The 22,627-nt window shown below is 42.6% G+C and overlaps 1 long non-coding RNA gene across 1 annotated transcript; it reads right to left on the minus strand.

Moving 5' to 3' along the window:
* Positions 1–2,599: 2,599 nt before the first annotated feature.
* On the minus strand, positions 2,600–10,961 carry LOC119322103. Its single transcript, XR_005155416.1, has 3 exons — positions 10,803–10,961; positions 9,956–10,117; positions 2,600–2,658 (listed from the first exon to the last, which is right to left on the minus strand). It is a non-coding gene; the product is annotated as an uncharacterized LOC119322103 (long non-coding RNA).
* Positions 10,962–22,627: the final 11,666 nt, after the last annotated feature.

Consider the following 22,627-nt stretch of genomic DNA (forward strand, 5'->3'; position numbering starts at 1 on the left):
AGATCACAATAAATACTCAAGGAACAGTTTGAGTTGAAGATCACAAGAAATGCTCAAGGAACAATTGCAGGAATAGCAAGGAGTCCAAGGTATAATCAAGACATGATCAAATATGTGTTGGAAAGAAGAGAAGGAGTTGTCGATGACAACTCAAATCATCGAAGGTCAAGGATGGTAATTCTTATCCGAATTCGATTGATATGCTGGAAGGGCTCAGAATGTTGACGAGCACGACACAATTGTGGAGAGATTTTAGGAAGATGTAATCGATCGGCGATGACATCAAGTCAAAGGAATGATCAAGTGAAAAGTTATTGGAACCATGGGTACGACACAAACTCGAAAGCAAGCTTGCTGTTCAAGGCGAAAAGATAAGATGAGGACGATCGACGTAAGCTTCACTCATTGTTGAAAGTTGTGCTCCGGGAATAAGGACCAGGTAGCACAGTTAAAATTTAGCACGATAATGACATAGCCTGCCAGGCTAGGAATGACTAGAAGGATTATTGAACTCGTAAGCAATGAAAATTACTTAGAGTTATAGAATCGGAGTGCGGAATCGATTCAACCGATTCACTTATCGGTGTCCTCGAGTGATTAATAACTCAGATCCCAGGGGAAATCTGAAATCGGTGAGAAGCAATACTAGATGAAGACTCATAGGAAGCAACACGATTCTTTGATATTCTCGAGATACCGGAGGGTAATACTTGAAGGAAGATCAAAATAGAGGTTGTGGAGTTGCATTGATCTGCAGAAGACAAGTGCGTGAACTTGTCCGAGAAATGGAATCGAAGGGGAACAATCATGGTCAGAACCACGGTTGCAAAGGACCAAGCATAGATACCAGATGAACTTATAACAAGGGGATTATTATTATCACAAGAAGCTTCCATGATAAGTGCCACATCGGGTCCATGGGCATGAACACAAAGTTCAAGGTCGACTCCCACTTCTTCAATGCATAACCTTTCATTCACTCCTCGTTTTTTGAAGAAATTGTAGTGCAGAGGATTTATCTGCCAAAGTACCAGAAGAGTAAGACTCGGGAGAACTCTCGGGTTCACACAGATTATGGAAGGCATAAGTTCAATCCATCGGGGCATTTTTACGAATCTATACAACAAAAAACCAAGCAAAAGATATGAGTTCAAAAGTAGAGTATCGGAGTCAAAGCAGATGATACAATTTACGGAAGGTATTATGTATCAGGGAAAAACTCACAAGACTTTGGATGTGAAGGACATTGTCGGATAACAACCCAGCAATGGATCTGGCGATTCACGACAGAGTTGATGTGAGTATCGGTAATCAATCAGATGAAGAAGGGGATGTAAAGGCATCGGCTTATAGAAATGTCTGAATGATTCGATGCTTGGGTACAAAGGAATTATGTTTTCAAGACGAAGGATCAGAAGCAGAGGCTCTGATCAAAAGATGAGTAAGTTGAATAGACTTAGAGGTGTACCCGATCAAATCTAGATTGGGCAAGAACCAGCTCATATCTCGAAGGATGTCTGAGCCGGAAAGAAAATTTCCAAGGATTGATTGATGATTGCGAGTATTCGCACACACGCTGAATCCATAGGAACAAAATGACAATCACCAAGAATTTTAAAGAATATTGCTAGACATATGGAATTAATCCTAATGCAAGCAAGAAAGGAGAATCAAGAGCAATAGGTTGCAAAGGATTTTGAAAGATCAGATAGCCTTTTCAGGTATTAGGAAAGCAAATGAACAACTAGGGATGAACGAACCCCGGTTAAGTGAATTATCCGCAGTCCGAAAAGAAGCTGCAAAGCACAAGGCCACAAAGGATTCTCGGAACAACAGAGAGTACTAGTGGTATCTCGTAATAACAGGAGCAACTAGGGATAAAGGTACAAGCAGCAAGGATGTTATTCAGGGGGATTATCAGTGGTCAAGACCTGCAAGGCAGTTGGCACAGGGTCTCGAGAAACATCGAGGAGTATCCGCAGAATCTTCTCGCGAAGCAAGCAATCATCGATAATGTTGGGTTCTTCGGGAGGAAGTGGGTACGAGAACCTAATGTTAGAATTAGTAAAATGTTTAACCCGAATAGACGAGAGATCAGAGTCCCAGAGTATAGACGAGGAATAAAAGATCCTAATACCACCCAATGGCGAAATGGGCCCGTAAGACACACAGCCAATGTTAGTAAAAGTTTTTCAGTGACTAGACTCAACTTCAGCCAAGGAGTTGGAAAGGGGGCTACCTACAGGCAGTCGGCTCTGATACCAACTTGTGACGCCCTCGATTCAATCGTACACTAATCATACACGCAAATGTGTACGATCAAGATCAAGGACTCACGGGAAGATATCACAACACAACTCTAGACACAAGTTAAAATAATACAAGCTTTATATTACAAGCCAGGGGCCTCGAGGGCTCGAATACATAAGCTCGAATACACAAGAGTCAGTGGAAGCAACAATATCTGAGTACAGACATGAGTTAAACAAGTTTGCCTTAAGAAGGCTAGCACAAAAGCAACATTGATCGAAAAGGCAAGGCCTCCTGCCTGGGAGCCTCCTAACTACTCCTGGTCGTCGGCGTCCGTCACGTGGTAGTAGGCACCCTCGGGGTAGTAGCAGTCGTCGGTGGTGTCGCCTGGCTCCTGGGCTCCACCATCTGGTTGCAGCATCCGAGAAGAATGGAAAGAGGTGGAAAAAAGGGAGCAAAGCAACCGTGAGTACTCATCCAAAGTACTCGCAAGCAAGGAACTACACTATATATGCAACATTATCAAAGGAAGGCTGTATATGTGGACTGGGCTGCAGAAATGCCAGAATAGAGAGAAGGCCTAGTCCTATCGAAGACTAGCATCTTCTCGAACCCACCATCTTGCAGCAACAGGAGGGAGTAGAGTAGCATAAAGTAAAGTAGCAGTGGTGTTATCAACCTCGGACGGAGATCCTTTCTCGACTCCCTGCGAGAAAGAAATCCCAGAGCCATACTATCCAGTTATCATCACAATCAAATCCTCATCACCATCCAGTTCTCATCACGTATCCAGTTCTAGTTGTATCGATCAGGATACAACTCCAAGTGTCCGTTACCGTAGGACAGGCTATCGATAGATGTTTTCTTCCCTGCAGGGGTGCACCAACTTACCCACCACGCTCGCTTAACTCCGGCCGGACACACTTTCCAGGGTCATGCCCGGCCTCGGCCAAACAATACGCCGCAACCCGACCTAGGCTTAATAGAGAGGCCAGCACGCCGGACTAAACCTATGCCCCCAGGGGTCATGGGTCATCTCCCCGGGAACTCCTGCATGTTGCGAGGGCGGTCGGTGAGCAGACCTAACTACCTCCTTCAACAAGGCAGGCGCTTACGCAGTCCAAACCGGCGCGCGCCGCTCAATCGCTGACGTCTATTAAGCTTCGGCTGATGTATACGATGCAGAACGCCCATACTATGCCCACGTGATGGTTAGTGCTATCAGGCCAGAGGCCCCTCGGATCAAATATCCAAATCGTAGTGGATTAGGAACGCGCGGTAACAAGCAGAGACTCACGAAAGATGTGACCCCGTTGCCCCGTCTCAAGGACTTGCGGCAAGGGCTAGGAATGCCCGGCCACGCCTCGTAATTATCTCGCGGGCACCCTCCAGGTCAACCCGACTCCTCATCACTCGCAATTAAGCTCGCGCGGGTACCCCTCAGGGTCGACCCGTCTTTCCAAGTAACAGTGGTAAAGTCCAAGTATCCGTGTGTCCAAACATTAAGGGGAAAACCCGAGGAATCACCCCCGGTGAATTCCACTCGATGTAATCATCAAGGTGAACATAAGAGGATCCACCCTCGAGGTTCACACTTGAGGGGTTGCACGACAGAGCCGTATCGGAAGTGGTTAAGGAGGAAATCACCCTCGATGACCACGACCGAATAGCTACACTACAGGGTTAACATCAGAAGTGCTGTAGAGGTCTCACCCTCGGCACTCAATAGTAACACTGCTTGCTCGAGCAACGAAGGGGCGTGATGTGACGTGAGGTGTCGGGTCCTGGTCTTCGATCCCGTTGATTGGGTCTTCTGATAATCCAGCGGGGCAGTCGAGTCAAGTGGGGGCGTCACTGATGGGTCTCTTACCAACCTATACTAAGCAGTTTAGGATAAGCAGGTAAGGTACAACAGTAGGTACAAAAGCAGGCTATGCATCAGAATAGGTGCAAATAATAACAGTAGCAAAATCTAATGCAAGCATGAGAGAATGGAATGGGCGATATCGGGATGATCAAAGGGGGGGGGCTTGCCTGGTTGCTCTGGCAAGGAGGGGTCGTCGTCGACGTAGTCGATCACAGGGGTGGCATCGGTCTCGGGGTCTACCGGAGAGAAGAGGGGGAAGAAACAGTAAATATAAAGCAGACATAGCATCACAAAGCGTAACATGGCAATATGTTGTGCTGGGTGTGACCTAACGCATGGCTACACGATATAGGTGAAGGGGGAATTCAACCGGGAATGTATTCCCGGTTCCGGACCCGTGTCACACAGATGACCGGAGGGGAAATGTTCCATGTTCAGCATGCTAGAGGCATGTGACAGCTGAACGGACCGCATTTTCAGATTCGTTGGGTTTTTCTGAGCAACTTTCATATAGAAAACATTTTCATCCGAGTTACGATTTATTTTCTATGAATTTTTAAAGTTTTATTAATATTCGGAAATTATTTATATTAACAGAAATGGAATATGACGTCAACATGACGTAGGAGCGACGTCAGCAGTCAACAGTGCGGTTGACTGGTCAAAATGACCAGTGGGGCCCACTTGTCATGGACAGGGGCCTTAACAGTGTTTATTAAAACTACTATGAGGTTAATTGGCAACTGGGCCCCACATGTCAGTGTCTCATTAAGTTAACTAAATATTTTAAATAAATAAAACATTGATTAAGGGAGTGGGGCCCGCAGTCAGCGGCTGGGGCCTGCCCAGTCAGCACGGTTGACCAGGTCAACGTGGTTAGCTGGGGTCCGGGGACCCACGGGCAGCGACCTGGGGTGGACCCCACGCGGTGCCACCTCAGCGGAGCCGCCGGAGTTGCTCCGATGAGCCTCCCGCGGTGGCGCTCTCGCCGGAGGCGATCGGAAATCGCGTACGGGGCACCAAATCGTGCGTTGCAACTTGCGTTAGAACGAGGAGAGCGCACCGCGTCCATTTACGGCGGCGGCGCGGCCCGTAACTGGCTAGAACAACGACGACGAGAGGCCGGGCGGACGCCGGCATTCGGCCGCGGTCGGAAACGAGGCTAGAGGGCACGGGGAGGCACGAGCTCGAGCTCGTTGGGCTCATGGGAGCACGAGGAGCTCGTTGCCGTGTCCTGGTGAGCGCGACAGGGGCTATGGCCACGGCGGCGAGGCGATCCGCGGCGACGGGCTCACGGCAACGGCGTCGAGGTAGCTACGACGCACAAAGAGGCTAACGAAAGGGAGCAGGAGACGGAGAAGCTCACCGCGTGGCTCACACGTAGGCCCGTGACGGTTTAGGAGCTGCAGGCTTCGCCGTAATCGACAACGACGCCGGCAATCGAAGAGGAAGAAGACGACGGCGATCTCGAGTTGCAGAGTTGAGGAGCTCCAACGGGCAGCACTAGTCGATGGAGAGGGCGATGGTGGACCTCGTAGACGTATTGACGAGGTGAGGGTGCGGCGGTGGTCGCGGTGGGGCGAAGTGGCCGGCGACGAGCGTGTCGTGGAGGTGGAGGGAAAGGGGATCTGGGGAGAACCCAGAGGAAAGTGGGGCGATAGAGGAGAGCATGGGAGTGAGTGGGGCACAGGGGAGAGGACCGAGGCGTCTGGGTGTGGAGGCCTTATCCTCCCCCTCGTCGTCGACGGCGAAGCGGTCCGGGGCGACCGCGCCCCTGTAGCGACGGGGTCGGTCGAACAGGGAAGGCGACCCGGGGTAAGGTGGGCCGGCTGGTCCGGATGGGCCAAGGCCCACGGAGGCAGGGGCTTCCTTTCCCCTTTTCGTTTTCTTTTTAAAACTTTTCTGTTTTCATTTAACAGTAGCCTTTTGCATTTTTTTGCAGTAATTATCTTTTGCAAAAATGTGCCACTGGTGAAAACAAATACTAGGGGCAGTGGTGCACTGCCACCATAAGCTTGGGATTTATTTGAATCCATTTGGAATTTTCATAATTGGAGTAGCATTTTAAAATGCTAGAATTTGCACTGGATTAATTGCTACTGCTCATTTTAGTAACATAGTGATGTTCTTTTTCTTAACATCAATTGTTTTGGAATATTTGCTAAATGATGAACATTTTCCCAGCAAGTTTACGCAACTTCAAATTTCACTTTGAATTTGAATAGAATTCAGAGAAGGGATTTGAGCTGAGATATTACCCCAACATGATTAAGCTTTGTAAAACAAGATGACTTGGCACTGATCATAAGGGATTGCTGTAGTGTGATTCTGAGGATGTTACAGTGCATCTGTAGGCTCTGAAAACAAATGTATCTGCCCCCCCTAAATGATTAAACGTGTGGTTTCTGTATTATGCATGCTGACATATGCATTGGTAATCATTATTCAACGGTATTCCTTTTCACTGAAATAAGAACCATGTAATGCTTTTGATTTAATCTGGTTATCTAGACAACTAAATGGGTTAAGGCTATGCTTAGTCTCTTTTGGCATATGTAATGCGGGGAAGGAAACCAGTGTGTTTTGATAGGGATTTCTGGAGGTAACATGCCTCTGATTGTATGCACTGAATTTCAGATGCTATCTTGGGTACGACTGAGCAGTCTCGGATATACTTTAACCCAGACATCAACGCAACAAATAACTTAATTATAAGGTACAATCATGATTATCAATGCCTAGCTATTTTTTGATCTTGACTAACACAAAGGGTATAATGTGTAGTTTCAGGGAGCCGTGTAGTTTCAGGGAGCCCCGTTGCTTTCTCATAGAATTTGTTCAGATATAAATTTGCCTATTACCAACAATACATTGAATTATAATTATAATATTGCAGGAACAAATGTCATGTGAAGCAAATAATTTCCTTAGAAAAAAGTAAGCTCCGTTTGCACTATTAATTAGCTTCTTGAGTTATTTTGCTTGACAAGAGAAATGGACTTGTTTTTTCTATGGCCTAATTGAACAGTAAGGGTCTCTCCTACTTTCATTTCTAAGAAAACAACTAAACCTACATACGGACATGCATCTCAATCTCTTGTTTCGAAGTTAAACTGTTTGTAGATACTTTTGATGTACCTTTCGAACCCATAAACTTAATGTTGTGCTTGTAGTGTTGGTTCTGGGTTTAGAATCAATGTAATATGTGGATTGATATCCCACCAACCACAAATCAGAATTTCTTCTTTGGTATTCTCCTGGTTTAGAAAATGTACATTCTAGTTGGGGATTTCCATCGAGAGTGAATGTATAATCCAGCCAACCAACCCAAGATGTTTACCAGCACCATCATGATGATCTTTCTCAGCCTTCTCGGCCCAATCAGTCTTGTAATATTCATCTCATGATAGGCATGCTCTGCAAAAATGCAGCAACGGCATTTTTTGTCATGTATGTTGAACTTGTGCTATGAACTGTTAGCATATTGGCTCTCCTTGCTTCGACTTTACTTAGGATATTCACTCCAAGGATAGGAAAATCACATACAATTTTCCACATTTACCCCACTGAATTAATTGCCTAACTGTTTAATGATTTTTTAGGAGGGCCAAGAAAAAGACGCAAAAGCATAGCTTGCTCCTTGATTCCAGTTTCTGCAGCCACCATTGATAAGCATGGGATTGAGCAAATGAGTATCAAAAGGAAGTCAAGGAAACTTCGTCCTCTGGGTTGCTTGCGATGTAGTTTTCCAACAGCCTCAGCGCCAAGTTAAAACTTCATCAATTTCGCAAACGGGGATAACACCCATTATTTTCACTTATGTTGAATTGATAGATCCTATAATGGCATGGATAATTGTGATGATGCCATACACAGAAATATACTGCATTTCTGGACATCTAGAAATCTTGTTGCTGGTAGATACCATTGCTGTCAGAAATTAAAATTTCCTAGAACATGTGACCATGAGGCTCCAAGATAAAAATAAAATGAAAGTGAATGTTATTATATTATTCAAGGTGGATGATATTAGAAATTTTATTAGTTGTCGAAGGTGAAGCAGCATGGGTGATGTAGCCGGTTGGCCGTAGTGCGGAGTTATAACATATGTTGTATATTACTTTTCTTCTTCTAGGATTACTGGTCTATTTCGACAAATGAAATTAGTTATTATAAATCTATTTTGATCAATGAAATGAATATATGTTTGTGATCTTGTTCCCACGCTTGACTTGTAGTTGTAAACTTATGCATTTGGGGCTATTAAAACTTATGCATTTGGGGCTATTAAACGGAGGGCTATTAAAGGGAGGCAATTGACGTGCATGTCAAGAGGAGTTATTCGGTGGCAACCCACAGGTATTTAGCTAGATCATCTTACTCGGATACTAATATATAATATTGTTGTCTTCACCCAATTCTTGTGTCGGTGCCTTAAAAGATCATCTTAATCGGATACTGATATCACTTATGCAAGAGTCATATTTGACCATTAAAAGGAATGGCCACGGATCCCCACGGACGCCGCCGCTGCTGCGGATCCCCACGGACATGCAGACGCCGCCGAATAGAGCAGCGCGTGGTCCGTGTAGGCGCAGCAGCAAGCAGGGGGCAAATCGACCTAATGCCAACATATGCAGCTGGCAGCCACCAGCCGGGTGAATCCATCTAATGTAGCAGTAAGCAAGCATTATGTGCACATGCAGCAGGAAGCTGCTCGTACAACATTCAATCAAGTTGCATGGAGTAGCTAGCTAGCTTCACACACGAATATGCATGTGTGTATCCTTCAAGGGTATTCATCTAATAATAATGGGGTTGGCAGGAGTATTATTCACTAATGGGTTGGATCAAACACTTAGTATGCATAGTAGTAATTTTTTGTTTGAAGTTTTGGAAGGCGGGGTCATGATCTGTTTGGCCTCTATGAGGCTCCGCCAGTGCTGGATGGTGAGGAGTGGTGATGTGTAGAGAAGAGAAGGGGCACCTTGCTTGAGATATCTCGATGGGGATTGGGTGTTGTTGCTACTGCTTTTTTTTCTGAACGAGATGTGGCGGCACCGATATGGGCTGAGCAGGGTAGCACGGCAAAAATGCTAATTGCTCCTGACTCTCTTTCATTTGATTGCAGAATATTGTTATTACTTCCATCTCTCGCACTCTTGCGGGCTTTCAAAAGTGAGGCTGGGGCGCGGAGGTGAGGCAAAATTGGCGTGTGAATGTAAGGATTGAAATGTGATAGTTATCTTCTTTCAGTTGTTTGCTTCTGCTTATTGATAGAGATAATTATTCCCTATTTAGTAGAGATGCTGTCACTTATTAATATTGGGAATAATCTATGGTTCATTTGGTGTTCATATCACCATCCTAGCGACCGCTTTGTCCATGGCGTTTTTATCGCATCCAACCAGGTCATTATAAAACGAGAACGCATATCTCCCGGGTTTTTTGGTACCTCCTCCCACTTCACGCTGACCCGCCACTAACCGAAAAATCCACGTACCGAGTCCTCCACCAGCCCTCACGCTCTTCAGTTCGTAACCACCGAAGAAAAAACCTACGATGATTAACATCAACAAACTGGATGCTAGCAAAAATAGAGGATTGCAAGTTTGAACCGTTCTTGGGCCTGTGTGGTAGAAGAACTAAATATTTTGTTTCTTATATAAGGGCAGCGACTTCACTACGTTAGGTTGGATGGTTCGATATTTAGTAACATCAACAAACTGGATGCTAGCAAAGTGATAACATTTGGATGTTTTTGGAAATATAGCATCACGAGCCCAATAAGAGAGAAAAGCAAACATCATTATGAATGCCTTTAGATAATTACTTTACCTTGTGGTTATACTCTGCATTGCGTGCCTGGAGAGCTATTGCTTTCAGATCCAATTTAAAGTCCAGGTTGATAGTCGACACAATATTCTTGCCATCAGATCAGACACCAGAAAGCAGAGTACACCTAGGAGAAATCAGACCAGGAAATAGCTTTGGCTCATACTGTCAAGCAACAATATAAAAAACATCAGTTCTAAAAGAAGGAGGTGAGGCAAAATTGGCGTGTGAATGTAAGGATTGAAATGTGATAGTTATCTTCTTTCAGTTGTTTGCTTCTGCTTATTGATAGAGATAATTATTCCCTATTTAGTAGAGATGCTGTCACTTATTAATATTGGGAATAATCTATGGTTCATTTGGTGTTCATATCACCATCCTAGCGACCGCTTTGTCCATGGCGTTTTTATCGCATCCAACCAGGTCATTATGAAACTAGAACGCATATCTCCCGGGTTTTTTGGTACCTCCTCCCACTTCACGCTGACCCGCCACTAACCGAAAAACCCATGTACTGAGTCCTCCACCAGCCCTCACGCTCTTCAGTTCGTAACCACCGAAGAAAAAATCTACGATGATTAACATCAACAAACTGGATGCTAGCAAAAATAGAGGATTGCAAGTTTGAACCGTTCTTGGGCCTGTGTGGTAGAAGAACTAAATATTTTGTTTCTTATATAAGGGCAGCGACTTCACTACGTTAGGTTGGATGGTTCGATATTTAGTAACATCAACAAACTGGATGCTAGCAAAGTGATAACATTTGGATGTTTTTGGAAATATAGCATCACGAGCCCAATAAGAGAGAAAAGCAAACATCATTATGAATGCCTTTAGATAATTACTTTACCTTGTGGTTATACTCTGCATTGCGTGCCTGGAGAGCTATTGCTTTCAGATCCAATTTAAAGTCCAGGTTGATAGTCGACACAATATTCTTGCCATCAGATCAGACACCAGAAAGCAGAGTACACCTAGGAGAAATCAGACCAGGAAATAGCTTTGGCTCATACTGTCAAGCAACAGTATAAAAAACATCAGTTCTAAAAGAAGGAAAGAGTCTGTGAAAGAAAGAGAAAATATCATACATGATAAAATAGTGCTGACGGACCAGAATTCACATTCTAACCTGGTCGCATGATTCAAAGTTAGATTTTGGCCCGGTATCTATTTAATGTGCACAGTTCACAAAAATAATAATGTTGGATTTTATTTTGTTACAAGCGCCGACAGGCCATGATGCTTGAAGATATGGAGGCGACAAATCTGTGCGGACCCCCTCTTGGTGATAACTCTAGCCAAGCCCCTCTTATGTATATTATTCTTTTGGTTTGACACTAACACTGGAGATGTAGTATTCTACCCTGATCAAGATACCAGCTTAACCACCACCTGATCATTTTGCAATACAACATGCACCAATTTGTGGATAGTTGTTTTGTAATCAATCATCTACTACATCTAAGTAAAACGTTGTTGCGTACATGTAACACACTCCAGCCTTCATTTTTTGCTTAACATTAGCAGAAGATGTGAAATAACAAATCTCACAGCAATCTGAAGCGATCTATTAGCTACTTCATCAGACAACAGACAGAAAGCTAGCTTATTCTCTTTCTTATTATATTTCTTCGTTTCTTTCTTTTTTATAATAAAACAAGCCAGCGGTATGATAAGGTTTTTGGCAGCGAAGTGGAGCATACACATGTGTACGTATATGTGCAAAGCTAGCTGTCCTACTTTATGATGACTTTCATTCCTATTCGAAATGCTCGTGTAGCACATGCAGATCATCTAACATGATGGATTTCAGAGCTGCACAGGATGTCCGGATTGGCCATGCAGGACATCATAGTCTGACTATGGCCAACCGAACCCATTCCTAGCAGATACTTTGGCCTGGTGCAACGACTTGCCGACGCGCTGCCCCGGATTGAAGATGTCAAGCGCTCGGCATGCATAGAAGGTGCGTGGGTGGCCTTTACCCGTGTCAAGATGCACTGGGCGAAGATGAAGGCCGCCGTCGTAGCGGTCGAGGGCCCACGTGAAGGCAAGGACCACCTCAAGCCGGCACAATATTTTTAAGACGTCCTCGAGGGTGCCCGATTAATAGACGGCCAATGCTCAAAGGATATCTTATTTGAGTAAATGTATCCGGGCTACCCAGACGTTGTTTTATGAACCAAGGCTTTGTAATATATTTATGTCTTTATCTGGAATTGCTTGCCTCCTGTGCGGCCGTATTTTGTTAGCTTGAAAGTTTGTCAGTCGTCGACTTTAGCCCCCACGTAGGTGGTACGGGGGTGTTCGGAATAGCGCATGATCACTCTTGACCCAACGTCTTGGTCCGTAAAGGAGGTGTCTGCGTAGCAAACCAGGCAATCGGACTATGCGGCTTTAGCACTTTCACTTAGCCATAGGAGTTTGACGATGGGACTAAGTACTAGCCCCTGGTGCGTATGCGGCTATCCGAACTGGGATGCCTTAGGCATGTGACTGGACGGAGGCCAGTCCTTCGTATAATACGGAAGAAATCGCAAGAGATTTGTAGTAAGTCACCGAATCGTTGACTGGTAACCCACAAGTGTAGGGGATTGCAACAGCTTTCGAGGGTAAAGTATTCAACCCAAATTTATTGATTCGACACAAGGGGAGCCAAAGAATATTATTGAGTATTAGCAGTTGAGTTATCAATTCAACCACACCTGGATAACTTAGTATCTGCAGCAAAGTATTTAGTAGCAAATTAGTATGATAATAAAGGTAACAGTGGCAAAAGTAAAGATAATAGTTTTGTGGTAATTGTAACAGTAGCAGCGGAAAAGTAAATAAGCTAAACACAAGATGTGAAAAGCTCGTAGGCATTGGATTAGTGATGGATAATTATGTCGGAGCGATTCTCATGTAATAGCTATAACATAGGGTGACACAAAACTAGCTCCAGTTCATCAATGTAATGTAGGTATGTATTCCGAATATAGTCATACGTGCTTATGGAAAAGAACTTGCATGACATCTTTTGTCCTACCCTCCCATGGCAGCGGGGTCCTAACGGAAACTAAGGGATATTAAGGCCTCCTTTTAATAGAGAACCGGAACAAAGCATTAGCACTTAGTGAATACATGAACTCCTCAAACTATGGTCATCACCGAGAAGTATCCTGATTATTGTCACTTCGGGGTTGTCGGATCATAACACATAATAGGTGACTATAGACTTGCAAGATAGGATCAAGAACACACATATATTCACGAAAACATAATAGGTTCAGATCTGAAATCATGGCACTCGGGCCCTAGTGACAAGCATTAAGCATAGCAAAGTCATAGCAACATCAATCTAAGAGCATAGTGGATACTAGGGATCAAACCCTAACAAAACTAACTTGATTACATGGTAAATCTCATCCAACCCATCACCATCCAGCAAGCCTGCGATGGAATTACTCACGCACGGCGGTGAGCATCATGAAATTGGTGATAGAGGATGGTTGATGATGACGACGACGACGAATCCCCCTCACCGGAGCCCCGAACGGACTCCGGATTAGCCCTCCCGAGAGAGATTAGGGCTTGGCGACGGCTATGTATCGTAGAACGCGATGAAACTTTCTCTCTGATTTTTTTCTCCGTGTAACGGAATATATGGAGTTGGAGTTGAGGTCGGTGGAGCCTCAGGGGGCCCACGAGACAGGGGGCGCGCCAAGGGGGTGGGTGCGCCCCCCACCCTCGTGGACAAGGTGTGGGCCGCCTGGTCTTGATTCTTTCGCCAGTATTTTTTATATTTTCCAAAACTTGCCTCCGTGGATTTTCAGGTCATTCCGAGAACTTCTGTTTTCTATACATAAAACAACATCATGACAGTTCTACTGAAAACAGCATCAGTCCGGGTTAGTTTCATTCAAATCATGCAAGTTAGAGTCCAAAACAAGGGCAAAAGTGTTTGGAAAAGTAGATACGTTGGAGACGTATCAACTCCCCCAAGATTAAACATTTGCTTTTCCTCAAGCAATTCAGTTGATAAACTGAAAGTGATAAAGAAAAACTTTTACAAACTCTGTTTGCTCTTGTTGTTGTAAACATGCAAAGCCAGCATTTAGGTTTCAGCAAATATTATGAACTAACTATACTCATAATAACACCTCGGTCTCACAATTACTCATATCAATAGCATAATCAGCTAGCGAGCCATAATAATAAAACTCGAATGACAACACTTTCTCAAAACAATCATAATATGATATAACAAAATGGTATCTCGCTATCCCTTTCCGAGACCACAAAACATAAATACATAGCACCTTTAAAGATCAAGGACTGACTAGACATTGTAATTCATGGTAAAAGAGATCTAGTCAAGTCATACCCAATATAAACCAATAGTAATGAATGCAAATGACAGTGTGCTCTCCAGTGGGTGCTTTTTAATAAGAAGGTGATGACTCAACATAAAAGTAAATAGATAGGCCCTTTGCAAAGGGAAGCAAAGATTTGTAGAGGTGCCAGAGCTCGATTTTAAAATAGAGAGGAATAACATTTTGAGCGGCATACTCTCACTGTCAACACAACAACTATGAGATGATCGTATCTTCCATACTACATGCATTATAGGCAGTTCCCAAACAGAATGGTAAAAGTTTATACTCCCCCACCACCAACAAGCATCAATCCATGGCTTGCTCGAAACAACGAGTGCCTCCAACTAACAACAGCCCTGGGAGAGTTTTGTTTAATTATATTGATTTGCTTTGATCTTTTTGGATCATGGGACTGGGCATCCCGGTTACCGACCCTTTCTCGTGAATGAGGAGCAGAGTCCACTCCTCTTGAGAATAACCCACCTAGCATGGAAGATATAGGCAGCCCTAGTTGAAACATGAGCTGCTCGATCATACAAAACAGAATTTCATTTGAAGGTTTGGAGTTTGGCGCATACAAATTTACTTGGAACGACAGGTAAATACCGCATATAGGAAGGTATGGTAGACTCATTGGAATAACTTTGGGGTTTAAGGAGTTTGGATGCACAAGCAGTATTCCCGCTTAGTACAGGAGAAGGCTAGCAAAAGACTGGGAAGCGACCAACTGAGAGAGAGACAACAGTCATAAACATGCATTAAAATTAATTCACACCGAGTACAAGCATGAGTAGGATATAATCTACCATGAACATAAAATATCATGAAGACTATGTTGATTTGTTTCAACTACATGTGTGAACATGTGCCAAGTCGAGTCACTCAATTCATTCAAAGGAGGATACCATCCCATCATACCACATCATAATCATTCTAATAGCATATTGGCATGCAAGATAAACCATTATAACTCATAGCTAATCAAGCATGGCACAAGCAACTATAATCTCTAAATGTCATTGCAAATATGTTTACTTCATAATAAGTTGAATCAGGAACGATGAACTCATCATATTTACAAAAACAAGAGAGGTCGAGTTCATACCAGCTTTTCTCATCTCAATAAGTCCATCATATATCGTCATTATTGCCTTTCACTTGCACGACCGAACGATGTGTGTAATAATAGTGCACGTGCATTGGACTAAGCTGGAATCTGCAAGCATTCAACTCAAGAGAGAAGACAAAGTAATATGGGCTCTAAGTCAAATAAACAATCATGCATATGAGAGCCACTAAACATTTTCAATATGGTCTTCTACTCTTGACCCCCAAAGAAAAGAAAAGAAAAGAAAACTATTTACACGGGAAAACTCCCAACAAGTAAGAAGAAGAACGAGAAATCTTTTTGGGTTTTCATTTTAATTTCTACTACAAGCATGGAAATTAAACTAACTAATTTTTTTTGGTTTTTTCTTATGGTTTATCAAACACACAAGAAGAAAGCAAGAAAAAGAAAATTGAACTAGCATGGATAATACAACGAAAGAGTATGAGCACCGACGACTAGAATAGTGTGTGAACATGAATGTAAAGTCGGTGAGAAATATGTACTCCCCCAAGCTTAGGCTTTTGGCCTAAGTTGGTCTAATGCCAAGGATAGCCTGGCTGATATCCGTAGTTATAACTGGGGTCGTACTGAGATGCAGCAGCAAATGCCTCCTAAGCTGCAGCATGCTGGCGAGACGCCTCCGCTCTCCCCTCGTGTTCAGCTGCTTCCTCCCTGGTAACAACATATCTTCCTTTTGCCTGGTAATCAAAAAGGAGAGGAGCAGGAAGAGTAACATGGACAGCGCTACATCTGTCAAAGATTAGTCGATATTGGAGGAATTATTCATTCCTCTTAAGAAAATGATGTTGGACCATAGCATCATAATCTAAATAAGCAGGAGGTAACATCATATCCCCCTCTCGTGGGGCTATACCAAGATAATTTGCCACACGGGTCGCATAAATTCCTCCAAATAAATCTCCAGCTCTACCATTATTATGCAACCTACGTGCAACTATTGCCCCCAAGTTATAATCTTTATTACCTAACATGGCACTCTTGAGGACACTAAGATCAGGGACACACATATGACATGCTTCGTCTTTACCGTTAATGCATCTACCAATGAAGAGAGCAAAATAATGTATAGCAGGAAAATGAATGCTCCCTATGGTAGCTTGTGCAATATCCCTAGATTCTCCCACAGTAATACTAGCAAGGAAATCTCTAAATTCAGATTTGTGGGGATCATTAATATTGCCCCACTGTGGAAGTTTGCAAGCAGTTGTAAAATCCTCTAAGTCTATGGTATAAGATGTATCATAAATATCAAATAGAACACTCGAAGAATTACGTGTACATTTATATTTAAACCTTCGCACAAATGAATCGGTCAATTGATAGTACTGAGGACACTTATCTTGTAAGAAGTCCTCCAGGTCGGCATTATGCACATATGCGTCAAATTCCTCCTTAAAGCTTGCTTCGACCATAAAATCGTCTGATGGCCACTCACAAGCTCGTACTTCTGCGTCCCTCGGTAGTTCAACGTCTTGCTCACGTATAGCAATCCTGGGCCCCTTCTTTACCGAGGAACCACCTTGGTACATTCTCCTAGACATAATTCTTTTTCTGATTTTTTTTTGAAATTTTAGTAACTTCAAAATAAAAGTGAATGAAACTAAACAAGATTGATAGCAACTACTCCTACAAGTGCCTGGAGCCTATATCATGCATTAGAATTACTTGGGACCTCATAAATTTAACATGCAAGCTCAAGAACATGGTCACCTATGCAGCAAAAAATTGCAATGAATAAAGCACTAGAACAAAAACTAATTGGACCAATGGAGGACTCACATACCAAGCAACAATCTCCCAAAGTAGTTTTGTGAATGGAGCTTTGAGCAAGGAGATCGAAAATCGTAGCAAAATGAGCTAGAACTCGTGCTTGAGCTGAATGGGGATTTTTTTGGGAAGAAGATGGAGTGTGTGGGTGTTGGCATAAGTGGAGGGGGGCCACAACGGGCCCACAAGACAGGGGCGCGTGCCCAGGGGGTGTGGGCGCGCCCTCCACTCTCGTGGCCTGGTGCTTGCCCCTCCTGCAGTGATTTCAGTGCCTAAAATCCTCAAATATTCCACAAAAAATCATACTAAATTTGCAGGGCATTTGGAGCACTTCTATTTTCGGGATATTTTTATTGCACGGATAATTCAGAAAATAGACATATAATACTATTTTTGCTTTATTTATTCTAAATAACAAAAAGTAAAAAGAGGGTACAGAAGGTTGTGCTTCTAGTTTCATCCATCTCATGATCATCAAAATGAATCCACTAACAAGGTTGATCAAGTCATGTTAACAAACTCATTCGGAATAACACGGAACCGAAGAAATTTCGAATAACACTAAGTTACCTCAACGGGGATATGAACATCCCCAATAATAAGAATATCATACTTTTTCTTGGCAGTAGGGAGAGGAAATTCAAAACCTCCAATAATAATAGTTGGAACTTTTCCAATAGAATTGATACTATGAACTTGAGATTGTTTCCTCGGAAAGTGTACCGTATGCTCATTACCATTAACATGAAAAGTGACATTGCCTTTGGTGCAATCAATAACAGCCCCTGTAGTATTCAAAAAGGGTCTACCGAGGATAATCGGCATACTATCGTCCTCGGGAATATCCAGAATAACAAAGTCCGTTAAGATAGTGACATTTGCAATCACAATAGGCACATCCTCACAAATATCGACAGGTATGGCAGTTGATTTATCAGCCATTTGCAAAGATATTTCAGTAGGTGTCAACTTATTCAATTCAAGTCTACGATATAAAGAGAGAGGCATAACACTAACACCGGCTCCAAGATCACATAAAGCAGTTTTAACATAATTTCTTTTAATGGAGCATGGTATAGTTGGTACCCCGGGGTCTCCGAGTTTCTTTGGTATTCCACCCTTAAAAGTGTAATTAGCAAGCATGGTGGAAATTTCAGCTTTTGGTATCTTTCTTTTGTTTGTAATGATATCCTTCATATAATTAGCATAAGGATTTACTTTGAGCATATCAGTTAAGCGCATACGTAAGAAAATAGGTCTAATCATTTCAGCAAAGTGCTCAAAATCCTCATCGTCCTTTGTCTTGGATGGTTTAGGAGGAAAGGGCATGGGTTTTTGAACCCATGGTTCTCTTTCTTTACTGTGCTTCCTAGCAACAAAATCTCTCTTATCATAACGTTGATTCTTTGATTGTGGGTTATCAAGATCAATAGCAGGTTCAATCTCTACATCATTATTTTTTCTAGGTTCAGTATCAACATGAACATTATCATTAACATTATCACTAGGTTCATGTTCATCACCTGATTGTGTTTCAGCGTCAGAAATAGAAATATCATTGGGATTCTCAGGTGTGTCTACAACAGGTTCACTAGAAGCATGCAAATTCCTATCATTTTTCTTTTTCTTCTTTTTGGAAGAATTAGGTGCCTCTAAATTATTTCTCTGAGAATCTTGCTCGATTCTCTTAGGGTGGCCTTCAGGATACAAAGGTTCCTGAGGCATTCTATCAGTTCTAGTAGCCACTCTAACAGCAAAGTCAGGTTTATTATTTAATTCATCAAGCAAATTATTTTGAGCTTTAAGTACTTGCTCAGCTTGAGTAGCAACCATAGAAGCATATTTGCTAATGAGTTTAAGTTCACCTTTGACTCTAGCCATATAATCACTCAAGCGTCCTATCTCGAAAGCATTATTCTTTAACTCTCTACCAACATAAGCATTAAAACTTTCTTGTCTGGCCATAAAGTCATCAAATTCATCCAAGCATGGGCTCTGAAATTTAGTAGAGGGGATTTCAACTTTGTCATATCTATAGAGAGAATTTACCTTTACTACCTGTGTCAGATTATCAAAACAATGTGGTTCTTCAATAGGCGGTATATTAAGACCATGTATTTCTTCAATAGGTGGTAAATTCTTAACATCTTCAGCTTTTATACCTTTTTCTTTCATTGATTTCTTTCCATCTTGCATATCTTCAGGACTGAGAAATAGAACACCTGTCTTCTTCGGAGTGGGTTTAGGAATAGTATGAGGAGTTGGCTTAATTGGTTCAGGAATTGCCTCGGGAATTGGCTCAGAAAGAGTCCAATTATTTTCATTAGTCAACATATTATTCAATAGTAATTCAGCTTCGTTGACTGTTCTTTCCTTGAAAACACAACCAGCACAACTATCCAACTAGTCCTTGGAAGCATCGGTTAGTCCATTATAAAAGATATCAAGTATTTCATTTTTCTTAAGAGGATGATCAGGCAAAGCATTAAGTAATCGGAGAAGCCTCCCCCAAGCTTGTGGGAGACTCTCTTCTTTGATTTGCACAAAATTATATATTTCCCGCAAGGCAGCTTGTTTCTTATGAGCAGGGAAATATTTAGCAGAGAAGTAATAAATCATATCCTGGGGACTACGCACACAACCAGGAGCAAGAGAATTAAACCAAGTCTTAGCATCACTCTTTAATGAGAACGGAAATATCTTAAGGATATAATAATAGCGAGACTTCTCATCATTAGTAAACAGGGTGGCTATATCATTCAACTTGGTAAGATGTGCCACAACAGTTTCAGATTCAAGGCCGTAAAAAGGATCAGATTCAACTAAAGTAATAATCTCAAGATCAACCGAGAATTCATAATCCTTATCAGTAACACAAATAGGTGAAGTAGCAAAAGCAGGGTCAGGTTTCATTCTAGCATTAAGAGACTGCTGCTTCCATTTAGCTAATAATTTCTTAAGATCATATCTATCTTTACAAGAAAAGATAGCTCTAGCAGCTTCCTCTTCCATAACATAACCCTCAGGAACAACAGGTAATTCATAATCAGGGGGAGAACTTTCATCATCACTATCATCAATAATAGCATCTTCAATAATTTCATTCTCTCTAGCCCTAGCAAGTTGTTCATCAAGAAATTCACCTAATGGCTAAGTAGTATCACGCACAGAAGTAGTTTCATCATAAGTATTATGCATAGCAGAAGTGGCATCATCAATAACACGCGACATATCAGAATTCATAGCAGTAGCAGGTTTACGTATCGCAAGCTTACTAATAACAGAAGGAGAATCTAGTGCAGAGCTAGATGGCAGTTCCTTACCTCCCCTCGTAGTTGAGGTCAAAATCTTGGTTCTTTCGTCTTTCAAGTTCTTCATAGTGATCAACAGATATAAATCCCAAGTGACTCAAGGAACAGAGCTATGCTCCCCGGCAACGGCGCCAGAAATTAGTCTTGATAACCCACAAGTGTAGGGGAACGCAACAGCTTTCGAGGATAAGGTATTCAACCCAAATTTATTGATTCAACACAAGGGGAGCCAAAGAATATTATTGAGTATTAGCAGTTGAGTTGTCAATTCAACCACACTTGGATAACTTAGTATCTGCAGCAAAGTATTTAGTAGCAAAGTAGTATGATAATAAAGGTAACCGTGGCAAAAGTAAAGATAATAGTTTTGTGGTAATTGTAACAGTAGCAACGGAAAAGTAAATAAGCGAAACACAAGATGTGAAAAGCTCGTAGGCATTGGATCAGTGATGGATAATTATGTCGGATGCGATTCCTCATGTAATAGCTATAACATAGGGTGACACAAAACTAGCTCCAATTCATCAATGTAATGTAGGCATGTATTCCGAATATAGTCATACGTGCTTATGGAAAAGAACTTGCATGACATCTTTTGTCCTACCCTCCCGTGGTAGCGGGGTCCTAACGGAAACTAAGGGATATTAAGGCCTCCTTTTAATAGAGAACCGGAACAAAGCATTAGCACTTAGTGAATACATGAACTCCTCAAACTATGGTCATCACCGAGAAGTATCCCGATTATTGTCACTTCGGGGTTGTTGGATCATAACTCATAATAGGTGACTATAGACTTGCAAGATAGGATCAAGAACACGCATATATTCATGAAAACATAATAGGTTCAGATCTGAAATCATGGCACTCGGGCCCTAGTGACAAGCATTAAGCATAGCAAAGTCACAGTAACATCAATCTCAGAACATAGTGGATACTAGGGATCAAACCCTAACAAAACTAACTTGATTACATGGTAAATCTCATCCAACCCATCACCGTCCAGCAAGCCTATGATGGAATTACTCATGCACGGCGGTGAGCATCATGAAATTGGTGATGGAGGATGGTTGATGATGAAGACGGCGACGAATCACCCTCTCCGGAGCCCTGAACGGACTCCAAATCAGCCCTCCCGAGAGAGATTAGGGCTTGGCGGCGGCTCTGTATCATAAAACGCGATGAAACTTTCTCTCTGATTTTTTTCTCCGCGAAATGGAATATATGGAGTTGGAGTTAAGGTCGGTGGAGCCTCAGGGGGCCCACAAGACAGGGGGCGCGCCCAGGTGGGTGGGTGCACCCCCCACCCTCGTGGACAGGGTGTGGGCCCCCTGGTCTTGATTGTTTCGCCAATATTTTTTATATTTTCCAAAACTTGCCTCCGTGGATTTTCAGGTCATTCCGAGAACTTTTGTTTTCTAAACATAAAACAACATCATGGCAGTTCTGCTGAAAACAGCGTCAGTCTGGGTTAGTTTCATTCAAATCATGCAAGTTAGGGTCCAAAACAAGGGCAAAAGTGTTTGGAAAAGTAGATACGTTGGAGACGTATCACTGACCAGCTCTCGCCGCATCATGACAGTCAATTTTCGGCTTTCTCTACTAAGGTGTTTGACCGGACAAAACCAGAAACACAACCGCAGTAGTTCTCCCTTTACTACCCTAGCCGAACAAGCGGAATGTAAGGTAGTAACCACAGGAGCCGGGCAACCCAACTATTGACCAAAGACATGATTCGGAGTTGATGCATATAATGAAATATTCGGGACGCTGAAGTATACTTTGGAAGTGTTCGGACTTTTTTTTGGAAATATATGTGACTGAATAGATCCCTTGGCATTTTAGCCTATGCCAAAGTGTATATGCCAATCTGACATGAAGAGGGAATACAGATAATGAAATAAGCCAATACTGAATAGGGTTGGTAAAAAACTGTTTCCATTATAGTCTGATTGATACGTCAAAACGTGCTCGTAAAAATAATGTCATAAGCATCAGGGCTATTTTACATGCCAAGAATTTGAGAACAAGGGAAAGCTATAAACAGGTCCTAAAAAAGAAAAGGTAATCGTGAAGATCCTTTGGACACCCTGTCGCATGTCTGTGCCGC

The sequence above is a fragment of the Triticum dicoccoides genome, chromosome 6B, assembly GCF_002162155.2.
Source record: "Triticum dicoccoides isolate Atlit2015 ecotype Zavitan chromosome 6B, WEW_v2.0, whole genome shotgun sequence".
In the NCBI taxonomy this organism is placed as follows: domain Eukaryota; kingdom Viridiplantae; phylum Streptophyta; class Magnoliopsida; order Poales; family Poaceae; genus Triticum; species Triticum dicoccoides.